Raw genomic sequence first — 18,509 nt, 5'->3', positions numbered from 1 at the left:
CGTCATGATCACCATCATCACCATCTTGACACCTTGATCTTCATCGAAGCATCGTTGTCGTCTCGCCAACTATTGCTTCTACAACTATCGCTACCGCTTAGTGATAAAGTAAAGCAATTACATGGCAATTGCATTTCATACAATAAAGCGGCAACCATATGGCTCCTGCCAGTTGCTAATAACTCCATTACAAAACATGATCATCTCATACAATAAAATTTAGCATCATGTCTTGACCATATCACATCACAACATGCCCTGCAAAAACAAGTTAGACGTCCTCTACTTTGTTGTTGCAAGTTTTACGTGGCTGCTACGGGCTGAGCAAGAAACATTCTTACCTACGCATCAAAAACCACAACGTGGTATAGTGATTGCTTTTTTATCTATAGAAAGAACCCTGTTCATTGAATCCGATTCAACTAAAGTTGGAGAAACTGACACCCACCAGCCACCTGTGTGCGAAGCACGTCGGTAGAAACAGTCTCGTGTAAGCGTACGCGTAATGTCGGTCTGAGCCGCTTCATCTAACAATACTACTGAATCAAGAATCAACTAGTGACGACAAGCAATATGTATATACCCACGCCCACAAATCCTTTGTGTTCTACTCATGCATATAACATCTACACATAGACCTGGCTCGGATGCCATTGTTGGGTAACGCAGTAATTTCAAAAAAAATCCTACGCACACATAAGATCTATCTAGGTGATGTATAACAACGAGAGGGAAGAGTGCTGTCCACGTACCCTCGTAGACCGTAAGCGGAAGCGTTATGATAACGCGGTTGATGTAGCCGAACGTCTTCACGATCCAACCGATCCTAGCACCGAAGATACGGCACCTCTGCACACGTTCAGCTCAGTGACGTCCCGCGAACTCTAGATCTAGCTGAGTGTCGAGGGAGAGTTTCGTCAGCACGACGGCATGATGATGGTGATGATGAAGTTACCGGCGTAGGGCTTCACCTAAGCACTGCAACAATACGACCGAGGTTGATTATGGTGGAGGGGGGCACCGCACACGGCTAAAAAATGTCAACTTGTGTGTTCTAGGGTGCCCTGATACGTCTCCAACGTATCTGTAATTTTTGATTGTTCCATGCTATTATATTATCTGTTTTGGATGTTTAATGGGATTTAATATGCACTTTAATATTATTTTTTGGGACTAACCTATTAACTGGAGGCCCAGTGCCAGTTGCTGTTTTTTTTGCCTATTTCAGTGTTTCGCAGAAAAGGAATATCAAACGGAATCCAAACGGAATGAAACCTTCGCGAGAATCTTTTTTGGAAAGAACGCAATCCAGGAGACTTGGAGTGAAGGTCAAGGAAGCAAGGAGGCGGCCACGAGGTAGGGCGGTGCGCCCTCACCCTCATGGGCCCCTCGTAGCTCCACCGACCTACTTCCTTCGCCTATGTATACTCTTATACCCTTAAAACATACAGGGGAGCCACGAAACCACTATTCCACCGCCGCAACCTTCTGTACCCGTGAGATCCCATCTGGGGACCTTTTTCGGCGATCTGCCGGAGGGGGATTCGATCATGGAGGGCTTCTACATCAACACCATAGCCTCTCCGATGATGTGTGAGTAGTTTACCACAGACCTTCGGGTCCAAAGTTATTAGCTATATGGCTTCTTCTCTCTCTTTGGTTCTCAATACAAAGTTCTCCTCGATGTCCTTGGAGATCTATTCGATGTAATTCTTTTTGCGGTGTGTTTGCCGAGATCCGATGAATTGTGGGTTTATGATCAAGATTATCTATGAACAATATTTGATTCTTCTCTGAATTCTTATATGCATGATTTGATATCTTTGCAAGTCTCTTCGAATTATTAGTTTGGTTTGGCCCACTAGATTGATCTTTCTTGCAATGGGAGAAGTGCTTAGCTTTGGGTTCAATCTTGCAGTGCTCAATCCCAGTGACAGAAAGGGAATCGACATGTATTGTATTGTTGCCATCGAGGATAAAAATATGGGGTTTATATCATATTGCTTGAGTTTATCCCTCTACATCATGTCATCTTGCCTAATGCGTTAATCTGTTCTTATGAACTTAATACTCTAGATGCATGCTGGATAGCGGTCGATGTGTGGAGTAATAGTAGTAGATGCAGAATCGTTTCGGTCTACTTGACACGGACGTGATGCCTATATTCATGATCATGCCTAGATATCATCATAACTATGCGCTTTTCTATCAATTGCTCGGCAGTAATTTGTTCACCCACCGTAATATATGCTATCTTGAGAGAAGCCACTAGTGAAACCTATGGCCCCCGGGTCTATTTTACACTATATAAGTTTCCGATCTACAATTCTAGTTTACTATTTATTTTCCAATCTATACAACAAAAAATACCAACAATATTTATCTTATTATCTTTATAAGATCTCACTTTTGCAAGTGGCCATGAAGCGATCGACAACCCCTTTATCACGTTGGTTGCGAGGTTCTTGTTTGTTTATGCAGGTACTAGGCGACTTGCGTGTAGTCTCCTACTGGATTGATACCTTGGTTCTCAAAAACTTAGGGAAATATTTATGCAACTTTGCTGCATCATCCTTTCCTCTTCAAGGGAAAACCAACGCATGCTCAAGAGGTAGCAAGAAGGATTTCTGGCACTGTTGCCGGGGAGATCTACACTCAAGTCAAGATATACCAAGTACCCATCACAAACTCTTATCCCTCGCATTACATTATTTGCCATTTGCCTCTCGTTTTCCTCTCCCCCACTTCATCCTTGCCGTTTTATTCGCCTCTTTTCCATTCGCCTTCTTTCGCTTGTCTCTTGTGTGCCTGCTTGCCCCGATGTCCTTGCCTAAAAGCGTTGATCCTCACCTTAGAAGGTTGGAAGAAATTGAGAACAACGTTAGAAGCTTTATGTCTTTGCAATTTGAGCACAATAATTTCTTCATAAATGAGCTTAAAGGACAAAAATGTTTTATGGAGTATATGAATAAAGAGCTCGATGATATGACCAAAGAATTTTATGGTTTGAAACCTCAGTTTGCTCATCTTGGAAATTTAGTGGGTCAAATTTCGGATAAGCAAGCCACCTTAGTTAATAAGATGGCCACTAAACCAGAGGATCTACAAAATAATAATGATGAAGATCTAAAAGTGATTGATGTGTCTACTATTAAATCTTTGTTTTCCAATATGAATCTTGATAAAGATGGACTGGAGATGAGTCAACTTTAGTTAAAAGGTGTACCAATGATTCGGAGTTTTTAGATCTTGATGCAAAAATTAATAAAAGTGGGATCGAAGAGGTCAAAACTTTACATAGCAATGAACCCAATTGTTACGACATATCTCTCTCAAGGTAGTTTTGGTGATTGATGACAACATGTTTGCGGACTAATCATGTACTTTGAGTAGTTCACATATTCATCCCTAGCACGAGACGTTTTCTTCCCTTCGGAGTGTCTTTAAAGACGGTGTAGCTCTTTCGTTTCTCTCTCGGTGGACTAGTTGCGTAGAGGGCACCGTACTATCAAGAGGGGGTCTGCTGGGGTATTGCATGGGTGGAATCAACACGTACACATCAGCTCCTCACCCTCCGAGCTTTTCCATTCCATTGAAGAGATCTCTCCTCTTTTCTTTGTCCTGTCTGGGTCCCAGCGGTAGTACCGCGCAACCCAGCGGTAGTACCGCTGAGCAGCCACAAGCGGCAGTACCGCTCCACAGCGGTAGTACTGCCCGTGACTCCACAGCAGTAGTACCGCTGGGGTGCCTGGCACCACCGCCTCGTCCTCAGCCTCTTTGGAGAGATCCTCTCTCTCTTCTATGTCCCAGCGGTAGTACCGCACTACCAGCGGTAGTACGGCCGAAGAGTCACAAGCGGCAGTTCCGCTCCGCGGCGGTAGTACCGGCCGTGACCCCGCTGCCGTAGTACTGTTGGGCTGTCTGGCTCCTACCGCCTCGACTCGAGGGCTCTTTTTCTCGTGTCGGGTTTTGCGGCACTAGTTGCGGTTGTAGAGGTGGTAGTACCATTTTAGGAGCGGTAGTACCGCCCTTACCACCGCGGTAGTACCGTGTTCGGTCCTTTTCCCTACTAGTCTTCTATGCACGGCAGTACCGCTGGCTGGAGCGGCAGTACCGCTGACCTAGCGGTAGTACCGCCCCCTCTTAGCGGTAGTACCGCCCCCTCTTAGCGGTAGTACCGCCCTGTGCGGGGCTGGTTGGTGGGGGCAACGGTTGGATTGTTGCTCCCACTATAAAAGGGGGTCCCCTTCTTCCCTTTGACCTACCTCTTCCCCCTCAAGCTCCATTAATGCTCAAGCTCCATTAAATGCTCCAAGCTCCATTTTCGCCCGATCTATCTCTCTAGCCAATCAAACTTGTTGATTTGCTCGGGAGTGGTTGAGAAGGCCCCGATCTACACTTCCACCAAGGGATTTTCGATTCCCCCACTCATCCCTAGCGGATCTTGTTACTCTTGGGTGTTTGAGCACCCTAGACGGTTGAGGTCACCATGGAGCCATAGTCCATTGTGGTGAAGCTTCGTGGTTTTGTTGGGAGCCTTCGATTAAGTTGTGGAGATTGCCCCAACCTTGTTTGTAAAGGTTTGGTCGCCGCCTTCAAGGGCACCAATAGTGGAATCACGGCATCTCGCATTGTGTGAGGGCGTGAGGAGAATACGGTGGCCCTAGTGGCTTCTTGGGGAGCATTGTGCCTCCACACCGCTCTAACGGAGACGTACTTCCCCTCAAAAGGAAGGAACTTCGGTAACACATCCTCGTCTTCATCGGATCCACTCTTGGTTATCTCTTACCTTTACTTGTGCAAGCTCTTTAGTGTTACTCCTCTTGCTTGCTTGTATGCTTGTTGTTATTGCATCATATAGGTTGCTCACCTAGTTGCACATCTAGACAACCTACTTTGATGCGAAGTTTAATTTGATAAAGAAAAGTTAAAAATTGGTAGTTGCCTATTCACCCCCCCCTCTCTAGTCAACCATATCAATCCTTTCAATTGGTATCAGAGCCTCGTCTCTTTATTAAGGACTTTACCGTCCAAAGAGTATGGTTGATACCGTAGACGGTGTGGAGGAACACTCCGGTGTGAATTCGATCTCGTCTACGGGCTATGGGGGAACCTCGGTCTCTCGTGAGGAGTTCAATGTGGCCTTAGAGACATTGAAGACCTCCATGACGACCGAGGTTGAAAGCATGTTTACTAAATTTCTTGAGGGGCTTAAACTATCCACCGCACCGTTAAAAGTGGGTGACCCCACCGACAAGGTGACGGATGCTATCCCCGACAAGGGGGAAGCTAGTAGTGAAAAGGCTCCTTCTTCTAGTGGTAAAAATGGCACCGACATCTTTGCTCATGTGGAACCACCACTTGTTTATGGTGGACCGGTTCCTTCTACTCATTTGAATCATGCCGGTCCTCCCCCTAAGATTGTGAAAAATGAGGACTTTGATTCCTGGGTTTACCGCTTTAAACGTCATTTAAATCATGTGAACACTAACCTTTGGAGAATCATTGAAGAATGTTTCTATCTGCATGATCCAAGCAACTTCACTCCTCGAGAAGCCGCGGATAATCAATTCAATGAGAATGCTCTCTTCATCATTCAAGATGCAATTCCACCAGAAGACCTACCTCATCTTCGTCTCTTCGCCTTGGCCAAAGATGCATGGCATTGTGTTGTCTCTCTCTACCGGGGAAGCGCAAGCATTCAACGCTCCAACTATGAAGTGGTGCAAGATGAGGCCGATGAGTTTTCTATGAAAGAAGATGAAGAACCTCGTGAGCTTTATCGGAGAGTAACCAAACTCGCGGTCTCACTACGAGATCACGGGAGCAAGGACACGGATGACAATTGGATCAAGTGCAAATTCCTCAAGGCAATGATGCCCTACCACAAGGCCATGTCCTTCGTCATTCGTCAAAGACCGGACTTCCACACTTTGACCTCAAGCGAAGTGTTGGATGAGTTTGTGGCCATGAACATCTTGGACAAGACCGCCGACAATGCGGTGCTCCGTTCTCAACAGGCAAAGAAGCCTAACCTTGCATTGAAGGCCAAGCTCACCGTTGAAGAATAAGAAGAGGAAGAAGAGGAGAGCAACCCCGAAGATACGAAGTATGTGTATTATGAACACATGGCACTTGCTTCAAGGCAATTTTGGAGCAAGAAAAACTCGAGGCCAAACTTTAGCAAAAACAACTCAAGTGGCACGAAGAGCAATCAACGTGTAAGGACTTGCTACAACTGCGGCAACGTGAGTCATTTTGTTGCGGAGTGCCCGTATGAGAAGAGGGAAGACAATGGTGGCAAGCTCATCCGAAAGGAAAAGGCCAAGTTGTTCCCCAACAAGAGCAACTTCACCAAGAAGACTCCTCCCAAGGCATTGGTGGTACAAGAAGAGTACAATGAGGATGATGATGATGATGAAGGTCATGAGTCGGTTGCCATGGCCTCCATTGCCATTGCAACGACTTCACGGGTGTCTCTCTTTGACTCACCCAATGAGAGCATCACCGCCAAGTGCCTCATGGCTAAAGCCACCAACAAGATAACCTCCAACATCAAAACTACCATCATTAATCATCCTTCTCCGACGGATAGCATTAATGAACTTGAGGGAGCTAATGTGGAGGCTAATGAGTTTGAGGCCTTTATGGGCAAACTCAAGGGAAAATCCAAGAAGCACTTTGTTGCTCTCTTGGAACAACTTGGTGAAGCCAATGACATAATCGAGGCTCACGAAGACACCATCACTAAGATGGAAGGGCATAGTCGTGACTATGCCGATGAGATTTCGGGTCTTTCCAATGCTCTTGAGGAAGAGTGTGGTCTTCGTTTGGCTCTTGAGGAGTCACACAACGTTGATCATGCTAAGTTAAAGAAAGATTATGATCATTTCCTCATAGTTTCTCATGTGCTAAACTCCAAGAAGGCCGAACTTGAGGTTGATCTTGCTAGACTCAAAGAGGAGTTTGATCTACTTGACAAGGCTCACAAGGTCTTGAAGGGTGCTCATGCTAGCCTCAAAGAGTCTCATGATCAACTTCAAGTAAAGCTAACCAAGGAAAAGCCACTTTCCCTTGTATGATGTTAATTGATAATGCAAATGCTACTAACCCGTGTTGTGAGCATGTGCATCTCGTTGAGGAGAACGCTAAGCTAAAGGGGTAACTTGAGAGAGGTCTTGCGACTTGCATACAAGGCAAGAAGAACCTCAACGATCTCTTGATCAACCAAAAGGGAGTTGTGGCCAAGGAAGGGGTTGGGTACGTGCCCGACTCCAAGAACAAGAAGAAGAATGACAAGACTAAACAACCTCCTCCTCTCATGCAAACCTTTGTGAAGGAGGGAGAGAGTGCCTCCGAGGAGAAGAAGAAGAAGAACAATGCAAATGGTGGAAATGTCAAGAAGGGCAATGTCACCCCTCCCAACAAAGCCGGCGATTTTAATCCTTCTTATGTGTTATGTCGTGCTAGTGATGGGCATGTTTATGCCAAATTTGTTGGTTCTCTTCATGAATACATTGAATGGTCTATTTGGGTTCCAAAGACCCTTGTTACTAACATCAAAGGACCCATTACAAAATGGGTACCTAAAACCAAGCATTGATCTCTTGTAGGTGTTTGCTTCCGGTGGGGGTCATGGTTGCTCGATAGCGGAGCTACAAATCATATGACTGGAAGCAAGGACTTGGTGGTGGACATGCACAAGTTCCATCTATGCCCACCAATGTCGAGTGGGGTGACGCCTCATCGTTTAAGGTATTGGGACTTGGCAAGGTGGTCATCTCTCATGATCTCACGATAGAGAAGGTCATGCTTGTTGAGTCCCTTGCATACAATTTACTTTCCATTCGTCAACTTGCAATCATGGGCTTTGCCACTTTCTTTGATATCGATACCGTGGCCCTCTTGTGGAGCAAGACTCTTAAAGTAGCCTTTGTTGGGCATGTCGAGAATAGTCTATATGTGATTAACTTTTCGGAGCGACCCACTAAGACCGCGACATGCCTAATGGCTAAAGTTGATGTGGGATGGCTTTGGCATCGCCGTTTAGCCCATGTCAATATGAGATCTTTGCAAAGTCTCCTCAAGGGGGACCATGTCCGTGGACTAACGAATGTTAGTTTTGCTAAAGATCGTGCTTGCAGTGCTTGTATCGAAGGAAAGCTACATGAGAAGGCTCACCCTCCCACGACTATCATTTATTCAAAGAGGCCTTTGGAGCTCCTTCACATGGATCTCTTTGGGCCTCCATCCTTCGATAGTCTTGGAGGTAGGAAGTATTGCTTGGTGATTGTGGATGACTACTCAAGGTACACGTGGGTGTATTTCTTCAAGAGGAAGAGCGAGACCCAACAAACCGTCATTGACTTTGCAAATGAAGCACAACGTCAACACAATGCAAAGATCTTGACAATAAGAAGTGACAACGGCACCGAGTTCAAGAACTACACCTTGGATGAGTTTCTTAGTGATGAGGGAATCAAGCATCAATATTCTGCACCCTACACCCCTCAACAAAACGGTGTTGCGGAGAGGAAGAACCGGACGTTGATGGATGCGGCAAGGACCATGATGGCGGAGTTCAAGTCTCCGTACAACTTTTGGGCCGAAGCCATCAACACTGCGTGTCATGCATCCAATCGGCTCTACCTCCGCAAGGGCTTGAACAAGACTCCATATGAGATACTCACCGGTAACAAGACCAACCTCAAGTACTTCCGGGTATTCGGGTGTAAGTGTTTCATTCTCAAGAAAGGTGTTCGGTTGTCTAAATTTGAGGCTAGAGCTTATGAGGGCATATTTGTTGGTTATGCTACAAACTCTCATGCTTACCGTGTCCTCAATAAATCCACGGGACTTGAGGAGACGTGTAACGTGGAGTTTGATGAGAATAACGGCTCCCAAGTGGAGCAAAGTGGCACTTGTGATGTAGGTGATGAAATTCCTCCCCAAGCCATAAGAAGAATGGGTGTTGGCTTTATACTACCCATTGAGGAACCCCTTGTGGCCGAAGGAGAAGGACAAAGCTCCACTCAAGTGGAGCCATCACCAACCCAAGGCCCACACGCTTCCGATGAACAACATGAAGGCCCTCATCCTCAAGAACATGACCAAGGGCAAGATCACGCTCAAGACGATGTTGACACATCAAGTGATGCCCAAGGTCAAGTTCTCTCCTCCGAGCAAGTTCAAGAACAAGAACAAGCCCAAGACGACGCTCAAGATGATCAAGTGACCACTCCTCGTCTCACCCCCGAGGAGGAATTAGAGCGTCGTGCCACCAAGGTTGCTTCCAAGCTCTCCACCAAGGATCATCTCATGACGAATGTGCTTGGAAGCTTAAGAAAGGGGGTAAGCACTCGTAGACAATTAGCAAATTATTGTGAGCATCACACGTTTGTCTCTTGTGTGGAACCCCACAAGGTCTATGAGGCGCTAGAAGATCCGGATTGGCTCAATGCCATGCATGAAGAACTCAACAACTTCGAGTGCAACAAAGTGTGGAGATTGGTGCCAAGACCGACCGGGAATCACAATGTCATAGGAACCAGGTGGATATTTAAGAACAAGCAAGATGCCCATGGGATTATCATTCACAACAAGGCTCGTTTGGTAGCACAAGGCTACTCCCAAGTCGAGGGTATCGACTACGGTGAAACCTTTGCTCCCGTTGCTCGTCTTGAATCCATTCGCATGTTGATTGCATATGCTTCTCATCATAACTTTAAGTTACAACAAATGGATGTGAAGAGTGCTTTTCTTAATGGTCCTATTAATGAATTGGTTTACATCAAGCAACCCCCCGGGTTTGAGGATCCCTACTTTCCCGATCATGTGTATCAACTCGATAAGGCACTCTATGGCTTTAAACAAGCCCCACGTGCGTGGTATGACCACCTTACCGAGTTGTTACAAGACCGTGGTTTTGAAGTTGGGCTAATCGACCCCACTCTTTTTACTAAGAAGGTCAAAGGGGAGTTGTTTGTGTGCCAATTATATGTTGATGATATTATCTTTGGTTCTCCTAACAAAGCTTTCAATGAGGAATTTGCCGCTCTCATGACCTCAAAGTTCGAGATGTCCTCCATGGGAGAGTTGAAGTTCTTTCTAGGGTTCGAAGTGAAGCAAAGAAGAGAAGGAACCTTCATCAATCAATACAAATACACTCAAGACATGCTCAAGAGATTCAAGCTAAGTGACGTCAAGCCGGCTTCCACTCCAATGCCCACCAAGTGCCAACTTGACTTAGATCCCAATGGTAAAGTGGTGGATCAAAAGGTATATTGCTCCATGATTGGATCCTTGCTTTACCTTTGTGCATCTAGACCGGACATCATGTTGAGTGTGGGAATTTGTGCACGGTTTCAAGCAGCACCTAAGGAAAGTCACTATGTGGCGCTCAAACGAATCTTTCGATATTTGGCTCATACCCCAAACTTTGGCTTATGGTACCCAAGAGGATCAAACTTCAAGCTTGTAGGGTACTCGGATTCTGATTGGGTGGGAGACAAAGTGGATAGGAAGTCCACTTTCGGAGGGTGCCAATTCCTTGGTTGCTCTTTGGTAAGTTGGTCTTCCAAAAAGCAAAGTTGTGTGTCTCTCTCATCCACCGAGGTGGAGTATGTTGCAGCCGGTAGTTGTTGTGCACAACTCCTATGGATGAGGCAAACTTTAAAGGATTACGGTGTCACTTGTGACAAAGTGCCTCTTTGGTGTGACAATGAAAGTGCCATCAAGATCTCTCTCAACCTGGTGCAACACTTCAAGACGAAGCATATTGAGATTCGGTATCACTTCATCCGGGATCACATTAGGCGAGGAGAGATCGAGCTCAACTATGTCAACACTCATGACAACCTTGCGGATATTTTCACGAAGCCCTTGGATGAAGCAAGATTTCGCGAGTTAAGGCATGAGCTAAATATCATTGATTTGAGCAATGTGGCTTGAACCCTTGCACACCCCACCATGCTCAATTTGCTGTCTAGTTTAGGTGTAGGCATGGACATAGGGGGAGTGTTGTTCTCTCAATGAACTCTCCCTCCCCTCATTATGCATAAATTGATCAAGTCTTTCTCTTTAGCCATTGTTTGATGGTAGTTGTGCTTCAAAGACGAGTTTTGGTCATGGGCTCAAGGTTAAAATCTTCACGGCGCCATACCTCTTGACTCAAACATAGGTGGCCTCGGCCACCGCCCTCTCTTGAAGAGGTGTGTCTTGGCCGTCTGCTGGTGTGCTCTCTTTTCTTGCCGTTTTGTTTTTCCTTGAGCTAAGCCGTGTTGTTTGGTTGCCGTGGCGTACTGGGCGGTACTACTGCTGGTGGTGCGCGGTACTACCACTGAGGGATGGGACCAGGGGGTTATATCGGGGCAGGGGGAGGTTTCTTCTCCCCCATACCCATTCGCTTCGCCCTGTCTTTCCTCTTCCTCTCTCCAGCCTCCTCTCGCTGCGGGAGGGCTCGGGCGGATCTCCGTCTCCGGGGCATCCCTCTCCATTTCCTTCAGTGGAGTCGATCCCCACCTCGTTCTCTTGCCATGGATGCCGGTATTGCCCCCGTTCCTTCTCTCATTTTGTCTCGTTTTTTAAATCTTGTTCTTAGGGGCAATGGTGGTTGCATATCTAGATTTTTGGCTAAATCTAGGCTTGAGTAGGTTGGAGAAGGCAACTAGACTATCTTGATTAGAGTTTGGTAGGAATATTTTTGAATTTGGCAGGCCGGTAGTGCCGGATCTGACCACGGTAGCAAGAAACTGTTGTTTCCCCGTATCGAGCGGTACTACCGCTCTCTTTGGAGCGGTACTACCGCTTGGAGTGGTACTACCGCGAGCATGTCATGGTACTACCGCTGCTTGCCAAGCTCCATCATATTCCTGCCTTTTCTTTGATCCTTTTGTTGTGTTTGTTGGCTTATGCTCGTTCTTTCTGGTTGTTTTGCGTGTTCTTGTGTTTGGCTCCAGGTGATGAACATCCTGAGCATCAAGCTCGCCGTATCAACCCCGGGCGTGCAACATCAAACCGCTACCGCACCTCTGAGCCAGCCGGTGGTTCCTCTAGCACCCAACCGCCTCCAGCAAGTGCATCCGCAAGTGTTCCTCCACCTCCTCAGCACTCGAAGAGATCCTCCACCAAGCCAAAGGGGAAGACTGTGACTGAGATGACCAACAAGGAGTTTTGGGAAAGGCGTCGTCGCAATCCCTATGAGGTGGACCAAGAACCCACTTTGGTCAACCGCCCGTTCTGGAACCGATTTCAGTTTGCCATCTATTTTGATGTGTTCAAGGCCAAGAAGAAAACCTATGAGCTGTCTCCATATCTGGACATTCTTCATCGCATCTTCCGTGAGACTCTCTTCCCTCGGATCGGGAATCTGGATATGGTCCACTCTTACCTCGTGGACATGCTCCTTTTCTGTCAGCATGAGAAGGAAGCAAACACTGGAGAGAGCCTGGATATTTCTCATGTCATGTGGTCTGAACTTCTCTCTGCCGTGTCTGAGCGCAAGTGCCCGATATATGTTCCATTCATCATGAGGCTCATTGAGAGGGCCTGGGCACAGATCTATCCCAGAGTGTTGCTGGAAACTGGAGACTTGGTTTCCCATGAGATCAAGCGTCTGAGGAAGAAGGACAATTGGGTCACCCCAGCACCTCAATCCGGGGGTCCGTCTGCTGCTGCTACTGCTGCTGCCATGGAGACCGAGGGTGGGGCAACCACTGATGATCACGAGGAGGATCTTGGGCCCTCTAGTGCTAAACCCTCATGGGCGAAGAAGCTTAAACACAAGTTGAAGAAGCTTTTCTGCATGGAGTCTCATGGTCAGTACATGACTCATGTGGCGGAGAAGCATGCCAGGGTGCGCCACAAGGAGCTCATGCGTCAGATGGGAGCGACAGTTGCCAGTGGATCTGAGGGTCAGATCATTGAAGAGGAGGAGTGGATTCATCAGCATTACCCTTGGACCGACTCCGACGCCGAGCAATTTTCGACCAACGACAGAGATGCAGACGATCACGCTGAGATATGATGTTCGAGATCCTCAGCTTGCCATCACCTGGAGTCGTAGCGTCGCTCTTTTCTCTTTTTGGTGTCTCACTGCCAAAGGGAGAGTGTAGGGATTTGTGTTGGCGAGCTTTGAGTTTGTCATCTTGTCGTCTTGTGTTTTCTTGTGTGTTCTCTCGGTGTCTTTGTTTGGTTTGGTTTGGTGCCTGTGAGACCTAAGTTCTAGACATATGGTGTGAGACATATGCTCCCTATCGCTACCTTATTACTTATGTCTATTCAGTACTGTAGTATATTATGAGTTGCATGCTTGTCCTTTTATATACTCTTCTCTCATATATCTTGTGCTTAGGTTTGTTGGACTATAAAATATAGGGGGAGTGTTGATCCGGATGTGTGTGTCTTGCTTTCCTTTTGCTCCTCTTTCTAGGCGCACACATTCTGGGGGAGCCCGTCTATATTTTGTAGTTCTTAGTTTTCTTACGTTTATATCTTTTCTTGTGCAAATCCCTAGTTGTCATCAATCCACCAAAAAGGGGGAGATTGTTACGGCATATCTCTCTCAAGGTAGTTTTGGTGATTGATGACAACATGTTTGCGGACTAATCATGTGCTTTGAGTAGTTCACAGATTCATCCCTGGCACGAGACGTTTTCTTCCCTTCGGAGTGTCTTTCAAGATGGTGTAGCTCTTTCATTTCTCTCTCGGTGGACTAGTTGCGTAGAGGGCACCATACTATCAAGAGGGGGTCCACTGGGGTATTGCATGGGTGGAATCAACACGTACACATCAGCTCCTCACCCTCCGAGGTTTTCCATTCCATTGAAGAGATCTCTCCTCTTTTCTTTGTCCTGTCTGGGTCCCAGCGGTAGTACCACTGAGGAGACACAAGCGGCAGTACCGCTCCGCAGCGGTAGTACCGCCCGTGACTCCACAGCAGTAGTACCACTGGGGTGCCTGGCACCATCGCCTCGTCCTCAGCCTCTTTGAAGAGATCCTCTCTCTCTTCTGTGTCCCAGCGGTAGTACCGCACTACCAGCGGTAGTACGGCCGAAGGGTCACAAGCGACAGTTCCGCTCCGCAGCGGTAGTACCGCCCGTGACCCCGCTGCTGTAGTACCGCTGGGCTATCTGGCTCCTATCGCCTCGACTCGAGGGCTCTTTTTCTCATGTCGGGTTTTGCCACACTAGTTGCGGTTGTAGAGGTGGTAATACCGTTTCAGGAGCGGTAGTACCGCCCTTACCACCGCGGTAGTACCGCGTTGGGTCCTTTTCCCTACTATTCTTCTCTGCGCGGCAGTACCGCTGGCTGGAGCGGCAGTACCGCCGACCTAGCGGTAGTACCGCCCCCTCTTAGCGGTAGTACCGCCCTGTGCGGGGCTGGTTGGTGGGGGCAACGGTTGGATTGTTGCCCCCACTATAAAAGGGGGTCCCCTTCTTCCCTTTGACCTACCTCTTCCCCCTCAAGCTCCATTAATGCTCAAGCTCCATTAAATGCTCCAAGCTCCATTTTCGCCCGATCTATCTCTCTAGCCAATCAAACTTGTTGATTTGCTCGGGAGTGGTTGAGAAGGCCCCGATCTACACTTCCACCAAGGGATTTTCGATTCCCCCACTCATCCCTAGCGGATCTTGTTACTCTTGGGTGTTTGAGCACCCTAGACGGTTGAGGTCACCATGGATCCATGGTCCATTGTGGTGAAGCTTCGTGGTTTTGTTGGGAGCCTTCGATTAAGTTGTGGAGATCGCCCCAACCTTGTTTGTAAAGGTTTGGTCGCCGCCTTCAAGGGCACCAATAGTGGAATCACGGCATCTCGCATTGTGTGAGGGCGTGAGGAGAATACGGTGGCCCTAGTGGCTTCTTGAGGAGCATTGTGCCTCCACACCGCTCTAACGGAGACGTACTTCCCCTCAAAAGGAAGGAACTTCGGTAACACATCCTCGTCTTCATCAGATCCACTCTTGGTTATCTCTTACCTTTACTTGTGCAAGCTCTTTAGTGTTACTCCTCTTGCTTGCTTGTATGCTTGTTGTTATTGCATCATATAGGTTGCTCACCTAGTTGCACATCTAGACAACCTACTTTGATGCGAAGTTTAATTTGATAAAGAAAAGTTAAAAATTGGTAGTTGCCTATTCACCCCCCCTCTAGTCAACCATATTGATCCTTTCACCAATATTTTGGATTTCAAGGAATTTAATTATGATAATTGCTCTTTGATAGATTGTATTTCCTTGTTGCAATCCGTGCTAAATTCTCCTCATGCTTATGATCAAAACAAAGCTTTTACTAAACACATCGTTCATGCTTTAATGCAATCTCATAAAGAAAAGCTTGAACTAGAAGTTTCTATCTCTAGAAAACTTTATGATGAGTGGGAACCTACTATTAAAATTAAGATTAAAGATCATGAATGTTATGCTTTATGTGATTTGGGTGCTAGTGTTTCCATTATTCCAAAAACTTTGTGTGATGTGCTAGGTTTTCGTGAATTTAATGATTGCTCTTTAAATTTGCATCTTGTGGATTCCACCACTAAGAAACCTATGGGAAGGATTAATGATGTTCTTATTGTTGCAAATAGGAATTATGTTCCAGTAGATTTCATCGTTCTTGATATAGATTGCAATCCTACATGTCCTATTATTCTTGGTAGACCTTTTCTTAGAACGATTGGTTCAACTATTGACATGAAAGAAGGAAATATTAGATTCCAATTTCCGTTAAGGAAAGGCATGGAACACTTTCCTAGAAAGAAAATTAAATTTCCTTATGAATAAATTATGAGATCCACCTATGGATTGCATACTAAAGATGACAATACCTAGATCTATTCTTGTTGTTATGCCTAGCTAGGGGCGTTAAATGATGGCGCTTGTTGGGAGGCAGCCCAATTTTATTTTTGTTCCTTGCTTTTTGTTCCTGTTTAGTAATAAATAAATCATCTATCCTCTGTTATGAATGTGTTTTTATGTTTTAATTAGTGTTTATGCCAAGTAAAGCCTTTAAGATCTTCTTGGGTGATTGTTATTTGATCTTGCTGAAAAAAACAGAAAGTTTGTGCTCATGAGAATATTTTTCATTTTTTACCAGAGAGAGATAAAATACTGATTCGAACTGCAGCAGATCATTATACAAATTATTTAGGATTTCCTAATTTCTCAGGATTTTTGGAGTTATATAAGTACTCGAAACCTACAGATTGCTACACACTGTTCTGTTTTTGACAGATTCTGTTTTCCGTGTGTTGTTTGCTTATTTTGATGAATCTATGGCTAGCACCGGAGGGCATGAACCATAGAGAAGTTGGAATACAGTAGGTTTAACTCAAATACAAATAAAGAATGAGTTCATTACAGTACCTTAAAGTGGTGGTTCGTTTTCTTATACTAACGGAGCTCATGAGATTTTCTGTTGAGTTTTGTGCTGTGAAGTTTTCAAGCTTTTGGATAAAGATTTGATGGATTTTGGAATAAGGGGTGGCCAGAGCCTAAGCTTGGGGATGCCCAATTAACCCCAAGGTAAAATTCAAGGACAACCAAAATCCTAAGCTTGGGGATTCCCCGGAAGGCATCCCCTCTTTCATCTTCGTCCATCGGTAACTTTACTTGAGGCTATATTTTTATTCACCACATGATATGTGTTTTGCTTGGAGCGTCTTGTATGATTTGAGTCTTTGCTTTTTAGTTTACCACAATCATCCTTGCTGTACACACCCTTTTGGAGAGACACACATGAATCGGAATTTATTAGAATACTCTATGTGCTTCACTTATATCTTTTGAGCTAGATAATTTTGCTCTAGTGCTTCACTTATATCTTTCTAGAGCACGATGGTGGTCTTATTTTATAGAAATTATTGACCTCTCATGCTTCACTTATATTATTTTGAGAGTCCTTTAGAACAACATGGTAATTTGCTTTGGTTATGAAATTAGTCCTAATATGATAGGCATCCAAGCTGGGTATAATAAAAACTTCCATATAAAGTGCATTGGATACTATGAGAAGTTTGATACTTGATGATTGTTTTGAGATATGAAGATGGTAATATTAGAGTCATGCTAGTTGAGTAGTTGTGAATTTGAGAGATACTTGTGTTAAAGTTTGTGATTCCCGTAGCATGCACGTATGGTGAACTGTTATGTGATGAAGTTGGAGCATGAATTATTTATTGATTGTCTTCCTTATGAGTGGCGGTCGGGGACGAGCAATGGTATTTCCCTACCAATCTATCCCCCTAGAAGCATGCGTGTAGTACTTTGTTTCGATAACTAATAGATTTTTGCAACAAGTATGTGAGTTCTTTACGACTAATGTTGAGTCCATGGATTATAGGCACTCTCACCCTTCCACCATTGCTAGCCTCTCTAGTACCCCGCAACTTTCGCCGGTACCATAAACCCACCATATACCTTCCTCAGAATATCCACCATACCTACGTATTATGGCATTTCCATAGCCATTCCGAGATATATTGCCATGCAACTTTCCACCGTTCTGTTTATTATGACACACTTCATCATTGTCATATTGCTTTGCATGATCATGTAGTTGACATCGTATTTGTGGCCAAGCCACTGTTCATAATTTCATACATGTCACTCTTGATTCATTGCACATCCTGGTACACCGCCGAGGCATTCACATAAAGTCATATTTTGTTCTAAGTATCGAGTTGTAATTCTTGAGTTGTAAGTAAATAAAAGTGTGATGATTTTCATTATTAGAGCATTGTCCCATGTGAGGAAAGGACGATGGAGACTATGGTTCCCCCACAAGTCGGGATGAGATTCTGGACAAAAAAAGAGGCCATAAAAAAGAGAAAAAAGGCCCAAATAAAAAAATGAGAGAAAAAGAGAGAAGGGGCAATGCTACTATCCCTTTTCCACAATTGTGCTTCAAAGTAGCACCATGATCTTCATGATAGAGAGTCTCCTATTTTGTCACTTTCATATACTAGTGGGAATTTTTTATTATAGAACTTGGCTTGTATATTCCCATGATGGGCTTCGTCAAAATGCCCTAGGTCTTCGTGAGCAAGCGAGTTGGATGCACACCCACTTAGTTTTTTTTGTTGAGCTTTCATACACTTATAGCTCTAGTACATCCGTTGCATGGCAATCCCTACTCACTCACATTGATATCTATTGACGGGCATCTCTATAGCCCGTTGATACGCCTATTTGATGTGAGACTATCTTCTCCTTTTTGTCTTCTCCACAACCACCATTCTATTCCACCTATAGTGCTATGTCCATGGCTCACACTCATGTATTGCGTGAAGATTGAAAAAGTTTGAGAACATCAAAAGTATGAAACAATTGCTTGGTTTGTCATCGGGGTTGTGCATGTTTTCAATATTTTGTATGATGAAGATAGAGCATAGCCAGACTATATGATTTTGTAGGGATAACTTTCTTTGGCCATGTTATTTTGAGAAGACATGATTACTTTATTAGTATGCTTGAAGTATTATTATTTTTGTTTCAATATTAAACTTTTGTCTT

The sequence above is a fragment of the Triticum aestivum genome, chromosome 1A (assembly GCF_018294505.1).
Source record: "Triticum aestivum cultivar Chinese Spring chromosome 1A, IWGSC CS RefSeq v2.1, whole genome shotgun sequence".
Classification (NCBI taxonomy): domain Eukaryota; kingdom Viridiplantae; phylum Streptophyta; class Magnoliopsida; order Poales; family Poaceae; genus Triticum; species Triticum aestivum.
This window is presented reverse-complemented; position numbering follows the sequence as displayed.